At 26.9% G+C, this 26,076-nt stretch overlaps 1 protein-coding gene across 1 annotated transcript in view; it reads right to left on the reverse strand.

The window, feature by feature from the left end:
- LOC129976231 (uncharacterized) overlaps positions 1–26,076 on the reverse strand; it is a 41,813-nt gene that overhangs the window by 15,254 nt on the left and 483 nt on the right. The gene's annotated exons all lie outside the window — the stretch shown is intronic.

Consider the following 26,076-nt stretch of genomic DNA (forward strand, 5'->3'; position numbering starts at 1 on the left):
AAATATATTCCACTCTCCCTTCATCCATTCTGCAGGTTCGAAATACTGTCTTTCATCTCATTTACCCGACATCCATTCTTGCACGACATAACAAATTATGAAAGGGACCAGCCATTAGAACACCAAACGAATTACGAGAACTGCGAAGAATTCCATTGCAGCTGTCTTTTAAAGTGAGAATGCAGACTATTTCGTAAATTAGGAATTCATACGATTTTTTAAAGAGCATACTGACAATTAAAAATTGCAAAAGAATAAATATTATCTGTTCATATCAACATTAAAAAAAAGAAAGAAGAAAATAACTTTTTATTTTAAGCTTAATTTTCTTCATTTAATAAACTTTTAATTAAAATAAAGAGCAAAATTAAAATCTTTAATCGATATTTTTTTAATTTAACATTTTTTATAATATAGTTGTAGTTTAAGTACAATTCAACCATTGCAAAAAGTAGTAAACAAAACAGCATTAGGGTTGCTAGAAGAACGTTCCGATGGATTGTCATATTGGCGACAAACTCGGGGACACGCTATTCTTCACTTAGACCATTTATGCTATTAGATGCATACTCCTATAATAGTTTAGAAAGTAGGTATTGGGGCCCGGTTATAGTGGACATATACAACGTATTTGCCTTAAATACTTCAGAATTATTAACTTAATAATAAAAATATTTAAAAATTCACAGAAACCTTTTTTTTTTTTTTTTCACTTATCTTTCTAGAAAATACCATGTTTCAATGCCATTCACATTTTATAGACACTTAATGAAAATTATATTTTTAAAAGATTACTTTGTAGTAAGAGTTAATTTAATCTTTTAAATTGAACTTTTGTCAACGTGACGGTAACACTTATCTTTGCCATCACGCCTAATCACGCGTTGTCATCACGCGTTTCCTCATGCACGCTTAACGTGCTCGTATAAGTTCAATTTTATTTTTTTACTTTACGTGAAATAAAGTGTTTTAAAATATATTTAAAATATTTTTTTTAAGTTGAATAAAAATAGAAATTTAATTTATATGATAAAAATAGATACATTTAAAACATGCTCGTTTTTAATTTTAAGATGTCAAAATCAATTTTGTTCTGCAATATTTTCGGATATTATCATGGAGAAAAGCAAACATTTCGCTTAATTTTTAATTAATTAAAATTCTAAATGAAATGGAAAAAAAAAAAAATCTCTCTAAGGTGCACATTTCCTCCCTCCAATATATATATGCGCCACGTTTGATAGCTGTATGTAAAACGACCTAATTTGCGGAGCGCGAACACATATATTCATTTTTATTATAAGTACAGAAAAATTAGTAATTAGTAATATGTACTTATAAAATTTCTATAAGAATCTCATGCTTTACGATTTTGTTTCATTGACCAGATTTTTGATACCATGTTTTTCGTTTTATTAATGCGCTAATAAAAACGTGTTATTAAAAGTTTTTCAATTTTTAATTTTTTGTGCACAGAAATCGTTAAAAAGTTTGCATACGAAATTAACTTCCGATTTAAAAATGGAAAAATTATACTATAGAGAAATTAAAATGTATAAATAAATTTTTAAAAAAACGAATAATTTTTACAAAAATAATATTTTTGTTAAAAAATAGTCCACTTTTTATGCTGTTTCAGCGATACATGCCATTCGTGATAAAATTAAGAAGACAGCTGATACTTTATCACTTGACTAGAATTATTAGAAGATAACAGGTTCACTGGGAATATTAATTATATTTGATTTTTCAGTTAGATTTTTAGATAAAACCAAACCCATGATTCCGTCAAACTGTTAGACATTAAAATCGTACTATTTTAATTGTTCACTATATATTCTGTTTATTCAAAGCATGGATATTTCTAACAGATATCAGACCTAGAACATCAAAGCTTTATTAAAAAGATAAATGCACGGTTCATCCAATTTTTCAATTGCGAGCGATTTTAACTTCATTTTTTTATTTGTCTTCTGAACTACATATATATCAAATAGAATCCTTTTAGTTTTTAACAATAAAAGGAAATTATGCTGTTAAATATTTGATGAATCGGTGAAAACGTTTGAGTTTCAGAGTAACTATGTGATCTATTGTTGGAAATCAACAAAACAATAATAATGATAATCTATACTTATACATAAAGCTCAATGTGTGTGTGTGTTGGCGCTCTACAGGCCAGGTCATTTGACATACAGCTACCAAATTTAGTACATGTATACCTTAGAGGTCGGGAATGTGCACCTGGGGTCCCTTCTTTTGAATTTTTAATTAGAATTCTAATTATTAATTAAAAACTAACTTTCCCGCCAAAAATATCTTCCATTTTCCCCACCGCCACATGAATAAGGCTTCAGTTTGTTTGTTTTTTCTCCCAACACTAATGAGGCTAGGGTTAACATTTTTCGGCCGATTATTTCAAACGATTCTGTTTATTTTTTTAATGTTTTATGCATTTAAAATTAAACGTTGGTATAATTCATCCATGTTTCAGATTCATTCTAAAGTACTTTTGAATTAAAATAACGCAGAATAAAGGAAATTAAAAATGTCTAATCTGCATAGCGTTACCCCAACTGGCGTAGAAAAATTCATGCATTTGCGTTACCGTAGCTGGCGAAGAAAATTCACGCATGCGCATTGTGTTCTGATTGTTGACATGACAACCATTATCAACGGATGATTTAAATTATTTTTAGGTTAGTTGCATGCTTTTGTAAGTAAATTGTATTTATGTTAGTTATATATTTTTTGTATATGCTTATAGTTTTAAGTACATCGTTTTTTAAGTAGTTTTTTTTAACCTGTTTTCAATGATTTCAATTATTTTTAGGTTAGTTGCATGCTTTTGTAATTAAATTGTATTTATGTTAGTTATATATTTTTTGTATATGCTTATAATTTTAAGTACATCGTTTTTTAAGTAGTTTTTTTAAACCTGTTTCGACCGATTATTTTAAACGATTCATTTTATTTTATTTACTTAGTGTTCAATGCATTTAAAATTAAACATTGTTAATGAATCGATCTGTTCATGATGAATCTGAGAAAATTTTGTTGACAAATTCTTGAGATATTACATAAATTAAGAAAGATATTTATTTAGTGCCCATAAAATTTAAACACTCAGTGACTCTGTTATTAGTAATCATATTATTAAAAAAAACGCTTTGTTTCAGTAAAAAATTGCAGATTAATCATTTACACTTTAATTTAAAGCATAAATTCTACGAGAGGTAACAGAAAATTAGAGAGATACATATTACGTTATGACTGAAGGCCTTTATAATATTATGAGTGAATTATATGACTCTCAAAATTTGAAGTTTTAAAATATTTTGATGTAGAATCTATTAAAGTTGGAATTGCGTAAAATATTTAATGGTACGACCAGAGTTTAAGCCCCTGCTTGGCGAAATTTTTAAAAATAGCCAACAACGGTCTTGCGAAATGTTCAAAAGCAAAGGAGCAGATGTCCGATTATAGTGCATTATAGATTGCAGCTTTGACGCGTTATCGCAACTTGGCGAAGAAGGGGGTTAAACTCCGGTTCAACCTATTTAATTATTAAAATTTAAATGAACATTAAGATTGGTGAACCGGCTGGTCACCAAAGGCGGCTAGTTAATAAATAAATAAAAATTGTCAAAATTCAAAGATTTGTACAACTATTAAATTGGTATTATTAAAAAGATGTATAAAATAGTATAAAAATAATTTTTTTGAAATAATATCTTCTGACATTATTGTGAAAAAATGCCAAAATTCAGTTTAAATTTTAATGAATTAAAATTTTAATGAAAGTAATTCCGAGGCGCACATTCTCACCTTCCAAAGCATATATATGCCAAATTTGATAGTTACAGGTCAAATGATTCAGCCAAATCGCCAATCCAATTAGATTATATCTTTATTAGTAGCAGAGATAGAGATTATTTTGAATTTATGATATCTTCAAATCGCACGAATAAACAACGTATCAGTAAATAAAACGTCAGAAAGGGCTTACAGCTGTAAAAATTGTCAAACTTCATCTCGGCATATATATATATATATATATATATACTAGAAATCTACGATCGCAAATTTCAAGTTATCATGTGAGAACATTATTATTTTTAAGTCATTATTTGTCTTAATTAATTTAAGTCATTAACCAGTTTAAACCGGTTTGAAACAATAACGAGATTTCTCTATCGGTCTCTATCCCTCTATCCCTCTCTCTATATAATATATAATAATAATTTTTTTAAACTTTAATTTTCAATTTTTTTAGCTGGCAAACAAAGTTTTGGAGCTCGATCGGTTTTGAGATGAAATAACAGCTATGATGATCTGCTGCCAAAAAAAATACGCATTTGCTGTCAAAGAAGCATACGTAACAATAAAGCAGTAAATAAAAGCAGGTAATAAAATATATGCGATTAAAAGATGATGATTAAATTTGCCATTTATGTTTTATTCATTGCCTATGCGATTTTCAGCTTCAATATTCATTGCCTAAGCGATTTCGAGCTTCAAAATCCCCTAATCAAAACAGCATCATGTTCTCACATGATAAAAAAAGATTTTGAAAATTTTGGGAAACTCTCATTTTAGCTCTTAAGAAGGAGTCGTTTATCTTACGAATAAAATACGGAAATCATAAAAACAAAATAATAAATCCTCCAATAGATTTCTGATATTTAAAATGCCAAACGATATGAGATAAAAATCTACTTCTAGAAGATTTTCGTTACTTAATAACAAACAGGAAATTTTACGAGGAAATTTTACAATTTTGAAAATTACATTTTAAAATCTTTTAATTTACAAATGGAATTTTTTTACAATGATAAAAAGCAACAAATTTTTTACTAAATAAATAAAAAATTCGTCGCTAAGAGAATAAGCGCTTTAAAGACTTTATTTTATGTGGAAAAAAGGCTGTTTACGTTTATTTTCGATTTTAGGCAGAATTGCGGAAAAATGCTTTCGGTTTGATCTAAAAATAACGTCCGCTCATGGGTCTATTATTAGCCAAATGTGAGAATTTTTTAAATTGCAATCCTAAAAGTCGTTTGTTTATCTTGTAGCCATCAAAGATGATAGATTTTTGGCGAGTTTTTGAGAGGTTGGCATGATTTTATTAGGAATGAGGAACCGGACACAAATCTTAAATCTTACCAACACTGTGTAGTTTCACCATTAACATTTCTAAAGAACAACTAATTATGAAGTAAAGAAAACTGTAAGCAGAACACGGCAGTTTTTCATATCGAACTTGCTAGAATCATGCCAACAGCTCCAATACTCGAGAAAAGTTGGCTTGGATAACCACAAGACTGGCAGAGTTGCTTATATTTGTCAAGAAATGGTAAAAAAAAAAAAAAAAAAAAAAAAATCAACTTTGACAACCAAATCCTATTCTTTAGTCGGCCAAGAAAACGTGAGATTCTACAAAACGTGATCTTAAATCATTCAAATCTATTTGTATAATAAAGATGGAGGATATTTCAAACAATGAGTGACACAAAGAAATAAAACAAAATCTTGTCCTTTAACTATATGTTTAAATTCTGAGAACAGGAAAGATAGACGACAAGCAACTATGAGAAATCTGACGCATTGTAACTCTTCATATTCAATATTCAATTAAAATTCTCTTTGATTTTTAAAGTTGTCGCAAGAAATATCCTTCTTATTGTACAGTTTATCACATTAATAACCTCTGGTTATTTAGAACCATGCGTCTCCGATAATCACGTTTCTTTTCAAAATATGAATTATGACCAATGCATTATTAATTAATTTGTTGTAACTTTTGGCTCATAAATATTTTATTTACATATAATTAAAATATTAGAGATTCAAGAGTGCAAAATTTTCTTTCAATAAAGCTACTTAATAGATTTCAAAGATTTGTAATTTCTGTCGAATAAAATTGTGCAAAATGAATTGTTTTGAGAAATTTAATCAGTTTTATTTTCCTGAACGTCAATTTTAAGAATAATACTGGCAATTTAATACTTTTTTAACTACAAACATAATCAATTTAACTCAAAGGATACATTGAATCTTTCTAAAAAATTTATATTTGGGATCAAATATACTTATGTAATAACTATTTACTATGTTACAAAAATTTCTCTTAAAGATAGCTGAATTTATCTAATAATATATTATAACTAAATTTATTGCATAATTTCATTTGTAATATAATTCTAATTCTTTCATTATGAAATTAAGTTTATTGTTAATATGCAGATTTTAAGTAATTTGTTTCATATCATTATTTATTTTATTTTTTTGCTCAATTTATCATCATTCGTTTCGTAATGTTTATTGGAGTAAATTCTATTTTAACTGTTTGGATGTTTCTTAAATTTATAATATGTTTCTTTAGACTTATTGAAATTATTTATTGGTTTACTTTTATATTTTTTGAAGTTATTTAATTACTTTGCACATTAACTAACACGTTCAAAACATCCTTTTAAGCACAAAAGAGCATAACACACAGTATGCTGTACATTTGAAGCATTTTCAACGGGTTTTCAAAGTCTATATTTTACATGAGACAAGCATTTTAAATGCAAAATAAATTTTTAAACAGCGGAAATTGTCTTCCCAACATTTTCTCGCATACTATCTAATAACGGTATTATTCCAGGGAATCTCTTGTATGGAATTGGCGTACAGTAGTTACGAAATATTTATCTTTGCTGTTCTTTGAGTCAATGTGAAATAAATTCACTGCTGGAAAAAAAAATTACAAATCTAAACTTTTATATAATTCTCCTGTTTAATAAAATATTCTTAACACACTAGCATGTTGTAGTAAATATGCGTGTCATAATGAGCCTTTTCAAATTCTTCTAATTTCATTTATTTCTTGCCTGAAATGAGTAAATTATGAATGCTTAAAGTAAAAAGTTATCTCTTCTTAAATTATTAATCTTGCTCTTTTTTTTTAATTATCCTCACGACGAATTTGTACATGAAAATACAATAAAATTAATTTCGACAGAATGGGACATTTTGGCCAATAGCCAGCTGTTTCATCAAAAGGACATATTACAATCGGGGACACAGGTATCAGAAGGACGTTTCAGTTATACATAGTTAATGCTATAGAAAGACAACGACGTAATTTCCAATCAACAAGATTCTAACTTTGAGTGCAATCAGTCAAGCGTTTTCCAAGGTCCAGTCTTCTGTTTCACTTCAGCTCGTCGAATTAAAATAGATAGGAGAGCATTCTTTTAATGAAATACTGCCCTCTTTTCTCACTATGAATACCTCGAATTCTAAATCTTTCAAGAGCGCCGCGTAATAACAGGAAAAAATGCATGAAGTACACAAGCTTCCAACATCGCACCAAATAATTCCTTTAAAAATTGCATGCGTTTTTGATTAATTTATTAATATTAGAATTATCCTGTATTTTGAAAAATATATCGTCTGCATGTTAAAGTTAGTTTTATTTATGTTGGAAATTATTTTTTTATATCTTCTAACACTTTATTAAAATACATTTTTAAAAATATCGTCTGTTTGGATACATTATGATAATTATCTGTTATTTCCGCTCGAAATAGGCATTTTAATTCTATTATTTTCGACAGAGTATTAAATTTATCCTGCTTTAAATCTGAAACTGTAGGGGCAATTCTGTTTAATTAAATTTCTTAAAATTCATTTTACTGTAAAACTGCTTAAGTAACTCACAAAAATGTTTGATTACTAATAAAAAATATTTAAAAATTACATTTATTTAAGCAGTTTCTTTATTTTCAGCTTTACATACTTAATTCGTATTTCATTAATAATTCGTACATACGTATATTTCATTAATCATACACATTCTATTATCTATATCATTAAATTTTGTAAATATTTGCATGTAAAACAATATATAAAATTATTCAATTTTATATAAAACGAATATTTATATTAGTAACAATGGTCGAGTTAGTTAATTTATTCTTAAATGATAGTTTCTTGTTAAATAAAATCAAAGGAATAATAAACAAGAATGGTAAAATCAGGTTTCGAAGGAGAAAAATAGGACTCTAATATAATTAATCAATGCGACAGAATTTATTTATAGAATATATAATTTATAAGTATATTTATTTATAAGAATAAAAAATATTAAAAAAATTAATTGTACTAAGAAGAAAAGAATATCGCTAAGAATGTAAACATAAGTGAAACGAAAAAAAAAAAAAAAAATGTACAGATGATCACAAGGATATATAATTAACTAATGATATTGCGGAAGCTCATATAAAAGCTATTGTGGTTGCTTTCAGCCAGTTAAAATATACATAAAATAATCACTGCGATACAGAATAAAATGAGTTTTCACTTGATATATTGCACAATTAGACAGCATTTCAATATATCGCAAAATTTAATTCTTGCATTACAAAACATTCCGAAAGGGCGTTAAAAAATAGATAAAGCAATTTCGTTTTTTTTTCGTTCAAATATGACTATTATTTTTTGATTAGAAAAAGCACGCACTAAAAGGATGGGCGTTTGGCGCTTGATAAGAAAATACTTTTACACTGTGATAAACTGTTTTAATCTCGATTTGGAATAATGTAATATTCAGATAAATTCTGTTAAAAATTATTTCCAATGTTTTAAAAACGCTCTGAATTTCAGATATATATTCATAATAAAAAATATACTTTCATTTTGTAGAAATAATAAATGTATTTTAAAGTAATTCAGTTTAAAAAACAAACAAATTATTTGTATTTAACAGCAAAAAAGAAGCACACAATTTTGATTTGACTTGATTCAAGATTTAGTTTGATGTACGTTGTCATTCTTGAACTTGTTAATTTCAATTAAAGTAACATAAATAAATTGGAGATAAAAAAAAAGTTTATTTTAGTTTGCAACAGTTTTTAAATTTCAATTAAAAATAATTATTTGCTTTAAAATATTTCTGTCAATTTGAAAGTTGTAAAAATTACACATTAAAAATAACAATTATCATATTTTTAACTACTTTTTCATAACGAAGAATAAAATTTTAATTAAAAATAATTTTAATAATACTTTAAAAAAATTTTTAATAATAATTTCAAATAATTAATTTTATAATAATTTTAAGTTAAAATTTTATTTAATAAAAAAATGAAAAGTATTATTTTATTTGCGTTTTTATTAGGTCAGAAATCATTTTAATTATCTTGGTTGAAAAGCTATTCACTCATATTGTCGTTTTATAGGTCATAAAATCTAATCGGTTATTTTTGATTGATATTATTTAGATAAGATGCCATTATTCTAAACTCAGTTGTTATTGCAAAAATCGGCAAAAAATTATGTATTTTGTTATGGAAATGTGCTCAACATTTTATGAATTGGAAAAATAAGGCTTTTTAATAATAAAAAAAAATAACATTGCAAAACCAGTAGGAGTTATCTTTTTTAAACTCTTTCTTATATTCTCCGATAAAGACATTGTTCTCCACTGCCTCCATAAAATTGTGGACTTTAGATTAGATCGAATACCTTTATGGTACTGTTGAAAAATAGCTATAAAAAATTGATATCTTGAGTAAATTTAGCGTTTGTATTGAATGTATCATGTGATCCTTGACAGTTAATCCCTGGCATTTAGCAGTAGTTACCAGGAAATCAAGTTTATGTTTTAAAAGAATTATTTCAAACTGATTGAAATCAAAATTTTACATGGAACTACTATTGTAATCACAAAATCACATAGCAAATTTCATATATTTGAGTCATTGCGTTTTTGAGCTAAAGCGTTTACATGCTTGTGGAAATACACACTAACAGAAAGTGAAGGTGTAGACGGATTTGATTCGAAATTTGACAGATGTTTAAACTTTGGATATTAAATCTGTGTGAAAAAATTTTATTCATCTTCATTTTATATATCTTGCAATCGTATATTCGGACAGCTGGACAGACAAACCTTCTCTGAAAGGATTGTACACAAAACCTTATAGATACTTACAAATTTGGTATAAAGACTGTAGTGATTGGATTTTGAAGCGTTAGGAAATAAACGTTCATAGATGGCGCTAGACCACTAGCGCGAGTGTAATTAAAAGAGTGATGTCATTCGAGTGTTTGCTCTTGGAGGAGAAGGAGTTACTGAGCAGAGTAACTCGAACGAATCTGAAATAAATCTGTTAAGTTTTCTATTTGCCTATTTATTGAAAGCACTCACGAACCAGCCACGACAAAGACCATATACCAAATTTCGTCATTTTAGCGTTTTTTAATTACTTTGTCACAGACAGACATACATAAGGGCAACAATGTGTTTTTCAAATACCGGCAGATTTAAAAAATGGAGATTTATCAAAATCTCGAGTGCAGATTTTTTTTTTTTTTTTTTTTTTTTTGACAATTAAATTCTTTCTCTATACTACGTATACGAAAAAGTAATACCGATAAAACCGCAAAAAATACTTCCTAAAATAAAAAAGAGTCTTTTTTTTTTACTCATTTTTTTTACACGCTCGATCAAAAAATATATAAATCACACAAATTAAAAAAAAAAAAAATAGTCTCTTTGTTAAGTAGGTTTAACGATCAACTTTTCTCGTGTCTGAGAAAATACCAAGTAAATAAATGAATATATTTAATGTCTGTCTATATTCGAATTTATTTTTCTTAAGTAACTTGATATTTGTATGAATGTACTAATTTTTACTGAAAATATGATGAAAATTCTTGAATATTATTTTATTTTAATAAAATACTCAAATATTCCCTATAAAGAAATGGTTTTATGCTTATCAGCAGTATGTCAAAATTCTATACTTCAAAAATTACCCACAATAACATTTATGAAATTCAATATAACAGTTTCAATACCTAGCGACATATAGCAATTTTTGACAAGTGCTTTGATACACATATTTTACGTGAGTAAAAAGATTTGGAAAATTTAAGTTATATTTTGATACGATGGTGACGATATGATGTAGATGATTAAATAAATATGAATGTGAAAATGCCTAATAATGTAAAAGACATAAATAATTCTAATTTGAAAAAAAATTGTTTCAATTAAAAAAATTATCAAAAAATCGTTTGCTGAATTAAGTCATTTGAAAGACAAGGTTTATTTACTCCATTACTTCTTTCTATGTGTGATTATTCATACATAAGTCTTCTTAAAAGTACTAAACTAGAGAAATCTTTCTCACTTGGAAAAAAGTTTCTGATGTAAAGTTTGTCTGTATAATAAATTAATAAAGCTAATTTTTTTAAAAAAGAAATCACTTAACTATAATAAAGTGAAAAATGTATATTTAACAATAAATTCAAACACATTTTAACTCTTGAATAAATTTGAGTACAAACATTGAAGCATGCTAATAAATAATTCGCCGATTTTTCGCATTTTGAATCTAAACTGATTTTTTTTAATAACAAACAGGACTAAACGCAAACGATTTTTATCTCTAATAGGATTTTAATATACTTTCATCTCGGATTTTCCAGGATATTATGTGACATTTTTTTTCAAACAGCTTTATTTACAAGACAAGATTTTCTAGAATGCTTTGTATCAAACTTAATAGGAAAACTAGAACATACCATTGAAAGAAAAAAAATCTCCAAAGCAAATGAACTCATACAGGTTACGGAATACACTAACTTATTAACTACGCAAGTACGTTATGAGTACGCCTACATCTAAAAGACAACATTATATTTCTTTATTATCTTCTTTTGACGATTTTCTTTGAAGATAATATTTTGCTTTGTAATATGTTTGTCTTGTAAAAATTGTAAAAAAGCTATTTATATTGATAAAAAATTGTTACATTTTAAGAAAATGAAAAAAAAAACACACCAATCATCATTATATTGTTATAGTGTATATGACTTAAAACTACATTATTGGAAGAGCTTTTACAATAAATACATCAATAAATGACTTCACATGTTTTGAAATTTTTCTAAGCGCAACTGGTACTGTCTTTCATATATATTTTAATCCCTTGTTTAAAATATTAGGATTTGTTATATTTCATTTCTCTTTAGAAAGAACATTCTGATACAATGTTCTGGACTGAATATCATATTTTTCGTAATACTGTTAAAATTTTCTTTCTATGTAAATACAAAAAAAAAAAAAAAAAAAAAAAAAAAAAAAAAGCTATTAAGCACCTAAAAAATTATATGTGTATTTTGGATACCTTTTTTCCAACCGTCTAAAACCAAAATTTGACATAGAATTACAAAGATAGCCACAAAATTGCACATAAAATTTCAAATATTTTAGTCATTCCGTTTATAAGTTAACATGTTTACATGCTTGTGAAAGAGCAGATGGTCAGTCCCTTGTCGAATTTGTTTTTAAATTTCTACACTTTAAATATTAAATCTGTGTATCAAATTCTATCCAATTGTCTTCTTTATCATTTTAACTTATATTCGGATAGCCAGATAGACAGACTTTCTGTGGGTGTATTTTATTCATAATTTGATAGAAATCATGTGGAGCAGAAACCATATATCAAATTTCATCAGTTTAACTCAAATTGAGTTATCTTTGTCACAAACTTGCAACAATGTGTTTTTCGGACTCGAAGACATCTGAAGTTTGGAAATTCGTCGAAATTGCGAGTCCGAATTTCATGGCAATTACAATGTTTTCTTTTTTTATATTTCACGTATGTGAAAGAATTAAAAAAGGAAGAAGAAAAACCAATCAAGAACATCTGATGCTCAAATGAACCGTAGCATTTAGAATATCTTAAAAATGTCTTTTAATTGGACGGATGATAATAATGGAGTATTTTTTGTTACAATGAAATAAAACACAAACACGCAAAAGAAATCTTTAAAAAATATATACCAAATTCTAGAATTAAAATGAAAAATTATAATAATCACTTTTGGTTCGCAGTGATTATCGGTTTTTGTTTAATTTCAGTTAAAACTTTATATTTAGCATGAGGTTCATAATTTTTTCCACAAAGCATTTTTTAACATCAAATTTCGATGGACATCCAAGCAGTGCTATTTTAATAATCTTACGTTTGAACTACCATAATGGAGTCGAGATCAGTGACATTACAGCATCATTAAAAACTTAAGTGCCTGGATAATGCATATCCAATTGCGTACCTTCTTTTGATATAATGTCATTTCGATTTCTAGCTCACCATGTAAACAACCCAGATAATTAAAAGAATACTTCTTCCTTAGTTTTCAACAATGGAAGAAAAGCACGCGATTTTGAGTGAAAAAGAGGACAGTAGAATATAATGACAACAATAATCAATCAATTATTGAAAATTATGCAGAAAAATATTTTAAAAATTGTCAATCTCAGAAAATAACTGTATGGTGATTAAATAGGTATCCATTAAAAAGGCAATTTTTTAGCTTTTAAAATGGAGTAAAATACAATTTTGGCTGCAATATTTTCAGGAGAATTACAGCGCAAAAACGCCAAAGTTTCGTTTACTTTTAAAATGAATAAAATTCTATTGAAATTTTAAAAAATCGCTAGCAGGGACACATTTCCTCCCACCAAAATATATCCCTATGAAATTTGCTACTCTAGGTCAAGCAACTGTCCTGTAGAACACTAACACATATAGACACATATTGTCCTTTAATGTTAGTGAAAATATAAGCTTAAATAAAATATAAGCTTGCTGGAGATTTAATGAAATGCAATCATATGGATATAGTTATCGTTTATTTGAAGTTTCTAGCATTTCTTTTATTGATGTCAGAATAATTATAAAATCTTTAGAAAGTATTTTAGGCTACCCTAAAAAATGGCCTTTATTGAAATCTTTCGCGTAAAGATACAATAATCACAAAAAGATTTCAGAAGCAAAAAGCGAGAGAAAAACGAGTTTACATATTTTTGAAAAGGAAATTCCTCTCATGTTAGCTGATTCATCAGTTTATTAAAGTTCGAGGAAAATGGAGATTCTCGCGATTCATTAAGCTACAGTAGCATATCTTTGTCTTTAGATACGGTATGTAACTACGTTCGAAATGAATTTTTTGAAAAGCATTCGAAAATAATTATATTTTTTAATATTTGTCCAAAAAATATTTGGAAAAACATCTATGAAACCAAAATATACGAATTAAATGGCAAATATTCTTAAAAATTGAAAAAAGGGCTTTTTTTTTGGCTAAAAAGAGGTATAAAACAAAAACTCTTATAGAGATTTATCAAATGATTTACTTAAAATTTTGTCTGTGCCTTAAGAAATATATTATCTGGTTCCTGAACTAAAAAACAAGCTGTATTTCCATCTATTCTTTAAATATTGGATTTCGATTAATAAATAACAAGAAATTTTTAATATTTTTAAAAAGAACACTAAAACAACTATAAAATATTTTTAAATGAATAGATTCTCTAGTTCAGGAATTGTAGAACATATTGAGAAATTTTTATTATACCAAATTTGGGCAAAACAATATGCATTAGATTTTAATGTGCGATGTTTTTTGTAAAAATTTTTTATCACAGATTAGAATTTGAAAAATAATATTTAAAAATATAAAATAGCATTCAAATATAAAAATCAGTGCAACTTCTCAGAAAATAGATTTAGAAACAAAATTCTACAATTTTATTGAGAAACTGCTTCAAACATTAAAAATATTGAATTTTAAAAAAATTGATAATTTCTCAAAAAAAATCGACTTTTTAACGTAGTAACCTAATGTTTTAGATTTGAAACTAAGAATTGATGGGAAACCGCGGGAATAGTCATCGCTAAACTCTCTCGAAACGCTCTGATAAACGTGTTATCATCTTTCCCACTTCTGCATAAAATTGTGGTTCTTGGATAAGACCATGAATCCCTTGCATGACACTGGTGAACAATTGTTATGAAATATGAATTCTTTTTACGTTAATCTAGCATTTTTATTGAATCTATCATGTAATCTTTGGCGATTTTTTTTGGCGATTAATCCCTGGTACCGATTTATAGTACCCAAAAATCAAATTTGTGTTGTAGATGCAATTTTTCTTAAATTTGATACGGAATTACGATTGTATTTACAAAATCATGAAATATTGTGTTCATAGACAGAAAGATTGACAAACACATAATTCTATCTTTCTTTCTTTCTTTTTTTTTTTTTTTGGATTTTGAGAGGTTTGAATTATGATCATTCGTCAAAATTTCGAGTTCGAATTTATTTCGAAGTTTATTACTATTTATTACCAGGTTTACAGGTTTCTGAAAGTGAAGACCGACAGACTGTCAACCCTTTCTTGAATTTGGTTCAAAATTAAATCGGTATCTACACTATAGAATTTTATCTATCTAGCTCTCTTCGTTTTGTAGTTACCGTGTTAACTTAAATTCGAACAGTCGGACAGACAGACTTTCTCAGAATAGGTTTTGCTCAAAATTTGATAGAAATCTACACATTTGGTGTAAAGACCGTATTCCAAGTTTCATCTGTTTAGTTCAAAGCGATTTTGAGTTGTCTTCGTTACAGACAGATTGACGAACATTTTCCAAAATTGCATTTTTAGAACTCAGGGATAAAACGTAAAGATTCGCCAAGTTTGAACTTCGAATCTGTTGGCGATTATAATACTTTCTCTAAACTTCTTATACGAGAAAGTAAAAATTAATCTCAAATTAGTATCAAATTTGATAGTAAAAAATACCATAGCTTAAAAATTGTTACACTTGCAAAATTTTCCTTTTTTTTTTTATTAAGTTGTGCTATCTTTTTTTAAAAAAATCATGTGAAATTATTTCTAGCATATTCATATATAGCGTCTGTAGCGAATTGCTATGAGCGAGGATAGAACCTGGGACCTTGTAGTTCGCAGCCGAGTAACAAGACCACAAGACAAAAGCAATTGCCCATGTAGGGTTGCTGTTAACCGGTTTATAAGCTTTCGCTACATGTTGCTATCTTTTCTGTGAATTCCTAATCAGTACGAATAACCCATAAACTTTCTTCGCAAATAAAGAACAATCAAGATTTCTTCACAATTTTTTTCTTTTGGGGACCATGGTGCGGATCGTTTTATCTCATTGATTTAAAATATATTTTATATATGAAAATTCTCCCTGAAAAACATTCTCTTTTCAATCGAATGTCTCATTACGAAGAGCTGCTTTTCAAACATTATTAGTTCCGTTTGTTCTGTGTTTAAATGAAATTAACATCTATACAGTCGTACCTCTCTTTAAAGCCCCTTCCATAACAATTGATTGGCTTAACAAGTAAAACAAGATGTTAAAAAAAATCAACATTTCCAAAGGAGGGGGAATGTCGAAAAAACATCGTGGCGCACATGGAAAGTGTTTCTCGGATATCACTTTGTATTTAGCGTGGGATTTTTATTTTTCCTCTTTTTTTTCTGAAGAGAATCTTTATTTCTTTATGCATGAAGCTTTGGCTTATCAGCGTTATAGAATAGACACCAAGGGAATATATGCCCATGAAGCCATTTGGGCTTCATTTGATGAATAGAATCATTTCATAGAAGAAATCATTTGATGTAATAAAAGAATCTGTTCATGCGTTTTAAGCGAAGCTTATAAAAAATATTTAAGATAAAGCCTATCTAACTACAGATAAGATAAGTAAATCGTCTGCTCTTTAGCGCAAGTTAATTTCTGCAATTTAAAAAGAGAAGAAAAAGTATTACCTGAAAACCCATTTCTTAATGCACTGGAAACTAGCTTCGTCTGTTTGTTTATTACCAAAATTACCTGCTAGGAAAAACAGGAACTATTTGATCAAGCACACTATCCCTCAGAGAGTTTCCGATGTTAAAAATAACTTAATTATGTAATCATAAAAATAACTATTTCTCACGTGGATTAATAAAATTTGAAATGTTTCCCGCTGAGATTAAATAGAAGCTTCCAGAACAGGGGCTGAAATAGGAAACGGATGATCGATTGCCAAAAAAGCTCAAATGTTCATTACATTATTTATAGCCATGATGGCCTGAAAACAATCGATGATTAAAGGTATTGTGAAAGATGTGTGACAAGGATCCATCACTTCAGATTGAAATGGATGAAAATTGTACCCATATGAAACCAAAGGAAGTTGTTTCCTTGAACTTTTTTTTGTATATTCCCTAACTGATAATCCCGCCTCCCCCCCCCCTCTCAAACACACACACATAAAAAATTGTGGACCTTCGATTAGAAGGTGAGAGACATGATTGATCATACTTATTATTGTTCTGCACATGAGCGTTTTGTGCTTCATAATATCATGAAAAAAATTGAATATGCCTTTTGGACATCTTTATTTTCATCGATCGAAACCAAAATTTGAGGAACTACAAGCACAGAAATAAGATCACTTACACCAAATTTTATTTATCTAAATTTTTGCATTTTTGAGTACTCTTGTTTTACATGCATGCGGAAATGCAGACCAATAAAAAGTCAGCCCGCTTACGGCTATAGTTCAAAATTTGATCCAGATTTAAGTTTTTGATTCAAAAACTGTATATCGAAAAAACTTATTATATAGGAAATCATGCTATTTAGTTCACAAATTCCGGTATAATCTTTTTTTATTTATTTATTCCCATTAGTAAGCATTTACTGCGTCATAAACACATGAGAAACAGAGATGAAGCTAATATCACACAGGTCATTTTAAACGAAGGTGACAAATGCATCGTGGTTTTCAATTTAACCATACACACGCCAGAATGAATCAGACAGATAGCAACATCCGCTCATTTACAGGGAAACTTCACGAGAAAAATTTGAAATTAGCATTCGTTTAATAAAAAATTCCGAAACAATTTTTCAATTCATCAATAAGCAATCACATGAATTTGAAACGTGTATAGATACAAAAGAATATTCAAAATACTTTATGAAGGAAAACAAGAAAGTGAAACCGAACATAATCGTGGTTGCAGTCACGATTCTTATATTGATTGTTGCATTTATTTCAACCTTGATTAATACTACTACAATGGAGGCCAAGCGTTGTGACCCGGTTCTGCTAAAGGCCTCATTGTCATTCGAACCGAAACTTCCTCTCAGTAATTTGCTCGTTTGAACAATTTTCGCTTCTTTTATTCCCTTCACATTACAAAAGTCTTCGATTAAAAGAGAACTTATTGATTTTTTTCCTTGTCTGTAAAATAAATATTTCTATTTTCTGCAACCTTTAGATTGATTACTTTTAGTAATTGAAATATTATTAAATCGTTGTAAAAAACGAATATTTATTTATTATTTTTATTAAAGAAATTTATTAGCAAACGATTATTTATTTTATATTAAAATGAATGCGAATTTGTTTCATTATTTACGAAGTAAAAAATTTTAACTAAGTTTCAATTATCGTTTTCTAAATTTTTTTATTTATAAAAGTGTCATTTGTAAAAGTGAAAACGCAAATCTGGTTATTATCTTAAGTTACTTGAAAGAAGAAAACAAACAATTCAACGAAAGATACGCAACAACCTAAATAAATGAACACCAAAGACTACGATAAGCCATTCAAATACGATAATGTTTATTCAATATTTCATACCATCTGTATGTCGGCTTGGAATTTATTCACCCAAATATTTATACATCAGTTTCAAGGATCAGCAAAAGCATGTTTAGAATTCATGAGAAATCAAAACATCACTTATCAAGAGTCACAGTTTTTCTTAACTCGTGCGTTGAAAGATCTACGTTTTATAAACAAAATAAAAACGGCGTTTTCTTTCTTCGTTTCTTTTTTTTTTCTTTCATTCATGAGTAATAAAAACTATAAACCTTCATTTAATCTTTGATAAATATAATTTTACAATATATTGTATGTTTTGCTTATTTATCACAATGCACTACTTAAAATAGATGAAAGAATGGAATTAGGTTTCAATAAAAATCCAATTTTTGTATAACAATCTATGGCTTTTATAATTCTTTTTATTTCTTTAGTTGTCTTTTAATTCTTTTTATAATGTTTTTCTATTTTTTAACATTTTTTTTATCTAATATTTTAAAAATATATTTCAATTCTGACTCTATCAGGATGAATTCTTGTAAACACGGGGGGGGGGGGATAAAGCCTAAGAGCTTCAAAAATTCTGAACCAAAGAGCGAAATAAATAGGCAGTTATAAAATAAGTCTGTGTGGCGTCATAATCATGTGACACACTTAACTATGCATGCCATTTTGATATCTACATTCTCAGCATGCACAAGTTATACAATGAATTTGAAAATGGTTGAATCTTGAATTGTGGATATTAAGACTCTGTTAGAACAATAAAAGTTAATGGTAGATTTTACTGTTGTTTTTCACTTACGTAAAATTCAGTCTAAAATTTCTGTAACTTAACATAAAATATCTTTATACGTAAGAAAGGAGTACTTGTAATTAATTTTACGTATAACTTTTGATAGTAAATATTTTGCAAACTACTTTTAATAGTAAAATTTCATGTTTTATCTTCACTATTAATAAAGATTTAGATTTAACCAAACAATTCACATTTGATTTGTAAAATAATTTATATGTGAAGTTTAGAAATTTCATCTACCTACTAATAATGAATATAAAAGTGTGTATGTGTGTGTGTGTGTGTATGAGAGAGAAAAAGAGTTTTGGCGCTATACATTCCTGACTGTTTGACATACAGTTACCAAATTTGGCATATGCATCCCTTGGAGGCACGTGTCTGTTCGGCACGTGTCTGTAGGAAATGAAACAAATATGAAATATTATTTTTTCTAAAAAATAAATTCAAGAAAAATTATTTTATGATCTTTTACACTTTCTATATTATTAATCCAATAAATCAGTTTTATTTTAAGGCAAGTTTTGTTTAATATGAACAGGATATCCATTCAAATCAGGGCCACACAGCTAATTTGTAAACCTTTAGTAAGACCCAGATCTGCTAAAATGGTCTAAATGGAAAATTATTATATTTTATGTAACTTGATTCAATAAATGCTCTAATAAATAACGAATTTTTGATTTTACATAAAGCTTCTGCTGTGGAAATCATGATTAACAAAATGTTCTTGAAACACTAATATTTTAAATAAAAAGAGTTAATTTCCAATCAACTAAATCAATCACTTAAACTGACTGATTTATGAAAATTTGAATATCACTATTCAATAAAAAAATGATAATTTTAGATTTTCCATTGATCGTTTCAAAGAAAATACGCCAATCAGCGCGCAGGTTTCTCAAGATTAATTGGCCTAAGATTATGAAAATGTTGAGTTTTTCTAAATTTTCAACATTTAAAACTTCATAAATAAGTCTTAGTTGACCCTGGAAAATAAAAACCATCATTCATTTATTTAAAATTTGGTGTGTCCAGAATATTTCTCAGAATATGATACCTTACTGCATTAAATTTAGACTTCATAATTTTTGAAATATATTTATAGGCCGGAACAAAATATTATTATTGATTTCATTTCAATCCTTTTGAAAGCAAAACTAAAAACTGAATTTTATGCTGAATCTGAGAAATGTTTGTTGAATTATTCTTTGAGATATTACATAAATTATGAAAATATATTGTAGTTCACATAAAACATATACCGAGTGATTCTGTTTGCAATACTCATATTCAATAATAATAATAAATAAATAAATAACAATAAAGATGATAAATAAAATAAAACGCTTGGTTTTATTAAAAAAATATCTTTATATTAATTGCAATTTCATCATTTCCACTTTAAATTAAAGTTGAAGTTTTACCGGAAATGACAACAAATTAACAGAATATATATTGTAAATTGTACGAAACGATCTAAACAACAGTATAAGTTTGGTATGACTATCAAAATTTGAAGATTAAAAATGTTTTGTTTGAGAATCTATTAAGAGACCAGTTACTTAAAATATTTAATTGAAAATTGTAGCTAGCGGTAATACTGGCGATCCGGCTGGTCGCCAAAGGCGGCTAGTATAAAATAAAACTTCATTTGAAATAAGGAAATTTATAGATACTCTATTGCCAGGCAACAATTAGTGCTCCTCCTTTATTTTTTTATATTTTTGTTTCCCTTATTTTATAAAATATCGTTAATGCAATATTTTTTTATTATTTTTAAAAAAGTCCAGAAATTAATATATTTAAAATAAAATTGCAAACGATAAACTATGATTTTGTTTTATAATATTTTATGTAAAATAAATTTTTTCATTAAAAATAAATTATTTTAAAAAGCGTTTGTTAAAGGATGTTAGGATTTCTTCGAATTCTAATATTAAATATTTTTTTATTGTTTCAATAAACGGTAAACGGAGTGTTATTATCTAAATTCTACTTAATGTAGCTTGCCAAAATGTATTTTTACATTTAATTTTTATCCGTACTTTAATTTAAATACAATAGTTATTTATTCGAAAAAAAGTTGAAATGTTGAAACTAATTTAAGAGAGGACTATATGTTCAGCATTGGGGACGGTGAATTAGATTGTTATAACATAAGAACAGAACAGACGAAATTGTTAGTGTAATTTGAAATTTGAAGATTAGGAAAATTCCGTAATACATATCATGTTAAAATGGGTGGAAATTAAATAATTGGTGGAGTGGACTGGAGTGGAAATTTTCAGAATTGATCTTATTTATATAGTGTAGAGTTTCGCTAAAACGCGAAATTTGTTCTATGAAGCAATTTACAGGTTATCTAAACGTGCATAATTTCGAGTTAAATCTGGATCCAGATTCGTTTAATTATTTAAGTATAAATAAGACTTTAAAGAAGTTTTCGTGACAATTAATTAAACTGAAAACTTTTCATCAGTAAATAATAATAATAATAATAATAATAACTTTGAACAACAATGAGTATTTTATCAAGAATATTTATTTACACAATACCTTGTATTCATAAATTCAGTGTTCATTCTTCCAGTGAAAATATTAAATGGATCAATGTACAAATACAATGGAGCCAATCCATACTCTCATGATGCTAATGATGTCAGATGATACGTGCTATTTATCTTACGACTGTGACTTCACATGAATTCATTTGTATTCATACTTTTTACAACATGACAACAAACGTTTGGTGCCAGATTATAAATTTGTACTTTTGTGTCAGTTTTATCATCGCCTAAATTCAATTTCGATTACACATTTTACCCCGTATCATCAATATTAAAATCTTGTAAACAGATTAATGAATTTTAGTTAATTAAATGGGGTTATTAAAATTCAAGGAAAAACAAAGTAATTGACTGATCTGATTACAAATGCTATATATATATATATATATATATATATATATATATATATATATATATATATATATATATATATATATATATATATATATATATATATATATATTAATAAATAATTAGCTATCGTTTGGCAACCGGATTGTTCACCGGAATATCGGTTGCGTTTAATTTAAATTGAATCTCTTTCGTATAACTTGATGTTCAGGATTATTTCAATCAAAAAGGAATTTACTTAATGACTTTGAGTCCATGACATTATATTGAAATTGAAATTGAAAATCTGTTTAATCTATTTTAAATTTCACTTTGTCCTTTCAAATAATTTAATCTGGAATTGAAATTGAAAATCTGTTTAATCTATTTTAAATTTCACTTTGTCCTTTCAAATAATTTAATCTGAAAATGTGGTTTCACATTCAACTTATGTAATTTCTTTGTCTGAATCTACATGCAAATTGTTCTGGTATTTAGCAAAATCGTTCTTCCATTTATCTTCCCACAATAGAAGAAAATAGCGCAATTTTAAATATGTTATGAAATGATGAAAATAGTTTGAATTGCGTTGCAGCAATAAAATCTATTGTTGGAAATCAGAAAAAAATTACTTCAAAAAAATTAAAATTCATGGAACAAAAATTTAATTAGCATTCTCAAAAAACTTTTTTTATTTTTAAAGGGTGTAAAAATAAAATTTGTGTTATTATATTTTCGAAAGTCGTAGCCGAAAAATATAAAAAGTTCGCTTAATATGTGATTAATTAAAAGATGTGCTTGTTTGTATTGTCTTTTATCCCGTTTACAGTATTTCAGATATCGTTGTCACAGATTAACTAAAGAAAGTAATAGTAATAAATCCCATGCATATTGGCAGGCAGCTTAAGAAATAAATATATATATATTGTTTGCAGTACTTTTAGATGTAAATATTTAAAAGTATTAATTTGTTTCCTTTTAATAGGATTCATAATATTCACGAACAAATTAATTACTAAAATCTTATTGAAACACTAATAGAAAAAATACACTAATAGAAAAAAAGCAGCGCCGAATTCATAATTTAAAAAAAAAAAGATGCCGAAACAAAACATGAGTAATAACTTTTGGTCCGTGAAGGGAAAATATCACGCATTAACCAAAAAAAAAAAAAAAAATGCAGACTTCAGCTCATTGACCTTTCCTATTAGTCCTGAGATCGATTTAGCCATACATCTATGAATCAGTCAATTTAAACATTAAACCCGAATTTTTAAATTGACTTGGCATTGCGTCAAAACAGACATTGAAATTTCACATCTAATAATTAGACAGAAAAAAAAAGTTGAGTTATTTTTATATTAAGGTGGCGTTGGACAATTTTATACATTGATTAAAATTATAATTAAAAATTATGATAAAAATTATAATTAATTAATTTATAAAGAGTTTTCCGAAGCGCACATTTTTTACTTCTAAAATATATATGGGCCGAATTTGATATCTGAAAGTCTAATGATCTGTCCTTTAGTGCCAATATGCATACAAAAGCTTTCTTTCATAAATATAATACGAAGAAGAAAAATTCGAGCATATTGGAGATTAAGAGAAAATACAAAAGAATTTATGCTTTCTGATATACATACTCAATAGATCCCTAGATTCTAATGAGTTTGACTTGCTCATTGGGAATGACCAGGAGATATTATAGAATTTTAATAATTTTAATCAAATTTTAAGTTCGAATTCATAGTTTGCAATAATCATAACTGATGCTAGATAACAAATAAGCAGTTAGAAGAATCCATCACATACAGCATACTTCAAATTCATACATGAATAGACATGACTGAATACGATAACAGAATTTATAAAATTCAAGTATTGCGTGGAAAATCAATCCTAGAAAGAAATAATAGAAGTTATGTCCAGTTTAATTCCACAGTTTCAGAAAATTAAAAGTGGTTAAGAGGTTCATTTAACAATTATTAAGGGAGTTGGAAACATCTATGCCTTCAAAAAAATTGATTTTTCAATTTTATTCTAATAAAATAGGGAGCATTTCATCAATTAACGGAATATATAATATGTATAGATTTGAAATGTCTAAAGTTTGTAAATTATCATTTAACAATAAATCTAACAAGAGTAAATTTATGATAGAAAGTTTTTTTGACTATTTTCTTAAAACATTCTTTTATTCAAATTTCAATACGCATTGAACGCATTCTATTCATTACAATCTTATAAAATTTCTGTATCTGTTTTTTTTATTTTTTCAGCGCAATGATATTAATCTTTAGAGGTTATTTATCATAGAAAAAAAATCATATATTTTTAAGGGTCTCAAATTACACGTACCCTTACAATTATTCCTTATTTTTTTTAAAAAAATTTTATTGGCCTATTTTAATGAAAATAAACTCATTGTAATTATTAAACCTAAACTCATACATTATGCTGATTTTGAAGTGATTTTGTTCCGAATTTTTTTTTTTTTTTTCTGAGTGTACCGATTTGTGGTTATGAACTTGAAAATTATCGTATAACAACACATATTCGATTTTCCATTAAAAAAGAAATATTTTTCTACTCTTTTATAATAAAACTCAATCATTCGTTTAATATATTTAAAAAAATTTTTTATCAAATATCAAATCTTACTTGTGAAAAAATCCTTTTTACTTACAACTGAAATTTAGACTTCATTGTCCAGAACGTTCTATTTACCTTAAATTAATATTGCAATTACTTTTCATGTGATGTAAAATTTATTTTATTCCTTTTCACATGCATACATAAAAATTATTGAGCATTTAGCAAAAAATGCTTGCAGGAGTTTTATATAGAATGCCTTGGAAAAGTACGGATTTAACAAAGGACATCGAGAATCTAAAAAGTTTAAAACCATTGTCCGATTAGTAAAATTAATTTGAGTTTAATTTAAATAAAAATTAAGCGACATTTTGCTTGAAATTGTTGAAAATGTAATAAGACGGAAATGACTTTTGCATCGCCTTAAAATTAAAAAAAAAGTACTTTTCAATGATGCCAATTTAATCACTTTGCAAATTATTTTTTTTTTGATTTTTTTTTGTCTTTTTAAAATTTCAAAATTATTTTAAAGCTTATTTTTTAATATATTATTATTAATATATATATATATATATATATCGATATTGTAAAGAAACTTAAAACATTTTTATTGTTATAAATAATAATTTTCTACCATTATTGATGATGAAGATCCTGTTTACATATTCATGATTATGATTGCATATATTTTTAATGAATTTTTTTCTAATTTTGTTATACTTACGATGATGTTTTAACTTCAAAGTAAGCAATAAGAAGAAATTTTAAAATGTGTTCATTTTTTTTTTTTTTTAAATTAGACACTTGAAGAATTTGACTTAGACTTAGAAGAATTTTGTTTAATTGAAATTAATCACTTCCGTTTCAAATTGAAGTTAAAATTTTATATTACATGATACAAAATTATGCTAATTTATGTCACAATGAACAGAAAGGTGTAAGACTTCAAAAGCTTAAAAAGTAATACTTATTTTATATTTATCAGACATTTAAATTTAAGAACATTTTTCTGGGGAAGCCTTCAAGAATGAGCTACACAAAAAATATTTAATTGAAAATACAGCTGATCGCCTAAAGTGGCTATTATGAAATATCAAAATATTTGCAGCATTGTATGACACTATATAGCATTATATAATACTGTCCATAATTGTACAGTTATATAATTTCGAACATTTTGTAATATGTAGCATGATGTTCAACCCGGAAATGTAAATTAGAATACATTAAAAAAGCGCCTAGGAAAAATTTTATCTTTTATATTTCAGTATTTTTTATTTTCCCCATTTTGAATCAACA

Source organism: Argiope bruennichi, chromosome 7 (genome assembly GCF_947563725.1).
Source record: "Argiope bruennichi chromosome 7, qqArgBrue1.1, whole genome shotgun sequence".
Classification (NCBI taxonomy): domain Eukaryota; kingdom Metazoa; phylum Arthropoda; class Arachnida; order Araneae; family Araneidae; genus Argiope; species Argiope bruennichi.